The following is a 3,176-nucleotide window of genomic DNA, read 5'->3' as shown; positions in this document are numbered from 1 at the left end:
ATAATGCTAAGTTACAACGGAGATAATTACACCTAGCTTATCACATACACTTTAGAATGACAAAATAAACACCAAAACTATCTCAAGAATATAAAAAAATACTGGTTTAACAAACATATGTTTATACACCAGATCTTCATTTGTTATATTTTTCTTTGAGTATTTTAGTTTCTCTCCTCTCATCTCCTTTTATATATGTTGGTAATAAAACCATTAAAAAATCTTTCAATTCAAAACTTTCCCCACTAAATGAAAAATTAATTACAAAAACAATTAGAAATTTTTGGATAAATGAAATTACTAAGTTATCCCTAGTTTTATATATAAAAATTACTAAGTTATTTTTAGTTTTGGCTCCAAAAATTTTCCACTAAAATATATATATATATATATATATATATATATATATATATATATATATATATATATATATATATATATATATATATATATATATATATATATATAAGATAAGAAACATGTTCTAAATTCCAATAGTATATTTACTTGTAAAAACATAATTTATTTATCTTTATTTGTTTATTTTAGTTTTGGAACTGAATCATTATATTACGAAGGATAAGTATGCTATATGAACCGTACAGTATCTTATTCATGTTATTTTTTCATTTCCTTATATTGCTTTCAAAATAAATCTAAGCAACGTGCATTTTCATTGCATCATTGGAAAAAGCATCACAAAACACATTCATTTTAATATATCATGGAAGCTTTCTGCTATATAAATACACATGTATTTTAGAATTTTCAAAATTTTTCAAGAGGTAGATTTGGCTCTCTTTACTAAAGCTTTAAAGGAATTTAGATAAATAGCATAATAAACAAAGTCAAATGGAATAACTAAAAGGAGCCATTAGCATATATCTTCCAGCACCAAGAACAACCTTCAGTTCATTATTTTCCAAACAACTCTTCCCCCTGCTATAAGGTCTGAAATTTTGGAGGAAAATCTATTTTCAATATAATCAAAGGAAAGAATATGTTAAAAAAGAATTTGTAATTACCATAATAAACAAAGTCAAATGGAATGCAATAATCAACAAAGTCAAACGTAATTACCATAATAATTTAAACAAAACACATATTGCAAAACTATATCAGCTTATCCTTCGTAATATAATGATCCAGTTCCAACAGGATATAGATGTTGTTCGAAGCCAACTGATGAACTTTTGTACGACATTCAAGTGTCAAGCAATAGCATAGGGCAATGTATTATCCGTGTAGGCTGCAACAATATCAATTAATAATAATCAGCTTTTGAAAACAACTTATATGAAAACAATATTTGCAGCAGTAACAGTACATCCCTTCTCTTTAAAAAGTGTTGGGGTTTTCACAACTTAATATCACATTTTCACACAAAAAGAAAAAATATCAACATAGAAATAACATACTCACTTCACAAACTTACATGTTTATAAGTCGTTGAAAATCTCACTATAGGCAACAATTGTAGTGTCACATAGAACTGGCCATGAGTAAATAGAGGGCGTTGTAAATACAAATTGACCTGAGAAAGAGATTGATATTGGCTCTTATTGTCACTGCAAAACACAATGCAATTGGAAAAGATTGAAATACCGAAGAGAAGGATTCGACAGATATGAAAAATTTGAGAAGAAATATGTCATATATATACATGTAGAGTAAACAAAAAATACCAAAAATTTAAAAGAAATTACCTGGAAAACTTAACATTTGACATTGATGATAATCTGATTATCTGATTATATATTAGGAGATGAGGAATTAGCATTAAAGGCATTGCATTGTGAAACCAATTGAAGCAGATCCGTCGAACCTATTTATTTGCGGAGGAAGAATTCGTTGAAAATATTGACAAACCTATTTCAATTTCGGGTTTGCATCGAGAAACAATATTAAAGTTTGTCGTTTGTTTTTCTTGGACGGTGGATATTGCCGGCGTATGTATGGGGATAGGAAGATGGATATGAAACGACACAAATTAGGTATGGCTGATATTTAAGTTTGAATATATGTGGGGATAAGGTAGAAATAATAATAATCATTAATGTTAATAATAGAAAATAATAGTAATATACAAATTGGATGGATGTGTTAATAAGGTAGAATTCGTTGTAAGCATTAATGATTAAAAATATACAAAGTGCTTTGGAACAATAAAAAAATTTATTAATAATTAAAAAAAATTAAGACAATTATAGTAATATTTCTAAAAATAGAAATTATTGAAATAGTAAGTATGCTAATTGAATGACAAATGGCAAATTTGCCAAAATAATCATTTAGCTTTATTATATTGTATGATTTTCGATTAATTGATTGAAGTTATTTCAATTGGTTAATCTTGTTCATTGTTTATTAACCTAATTAAATGATTGAAGTTATTTCAATGCTTGATTTTGTTAATTGTTCTTAATTGGTGCAATTAATTGAGTAAAGTTATTTTAATTGGTTAATTCAATTTAATAGGTTTAATTAAGTAACTTGACCATTCAAATAAATTTCTTTCAAAATAAATCAAAACTAATCAACAACTTGCACCGTGCTGTTTTATTCTATTTCACTTTGTTTAATATGTTTGCATTTTATTTCTAAATTCTCTTGTTCATTTTATTTGTAAAACTTTCCAATGCACTCATGTACCCCAATCTCATGGTCATGTAATAATTTTAGTTGCTTTTTTTATTTTTTCTTTTAATTAGTTAGTTTCTAAATAAATTAATTAAATGGTTAGCGAAACTTAAAATCAATCTTTTCAAAATAAAAACGCTTGATCCAATGTCAAGTTTTTTTCCAATATATTTCACTCAAACGTAACGCAAATGCTTGATCCAACATCAAGTAAATTTTCTCTGTTCATTAAAATAGTTTCATAACCAAACACTTGATCCAAAGTCAAGTCATCTTTTCAAATAAATGTCTTTTCATAATAAACTTAGAATGAAAAAGAGTTGGTTTGACGTACTTGTCTCTCTAATTCCTTAGTACTTGGGTTGTTGGTCGTACTTAGCTTGTGGCTTGATGCTTGTCTTCCAATCAAAATACATTAATCAAACAAACTTAGATTCGCTTCACAAATTTACTAAAAAAATCTTTTAGGATGAAAAAGTAGAGGTCTGGACATACTTGTCCTTTCAGCTTCCTGAGCACTTGGATTGCAGGTCGTA

General features: G+C 27.0%; 1 long non-coding RNA gene across 1 annotated transcript; it reads right to left on the bottom strand.

Moving 5' to 3' along the window:
* Nucleotides 1-736: 736 nt before the first annotated feature.
* Nucleotides 737-1,959, bottom strand: LOC131655130 (uncharacterized). The gene is made up of 4 exons (XR_009299663.1): nt 1,707-1,959; nt 1,436-1,568; nt 1,081-1,249; nt 737-971 (listed from the first exon to the last, which is right to left on the bottom strand). It is a non-coding gene; the product is annotated as an uncharacterized LOC131655130 (long non-coding RNA).
* Between the last annotated feature and the right edge of the window lie 1,217 nt (nt 1,960-3,176).

Source organism: Vicia villosa, linkage group LG3 (genome assembly GCF_029867415.1).
Source record: "Vicia villosa cultivar HV-30 ecotype Madison, WI linkage group LG3, Vvil1.0, whole genome shotgun sequence".
Lineage (NCBI taxonomy): Eukaryota > Viridiplantae > Streptophyta > Magnoliopsida > Fabales > Fabaceae > Vicia > Vicia villosa.
This window is presented reverse-complemented; position numbering and strand designations above follow the sequence as displayed.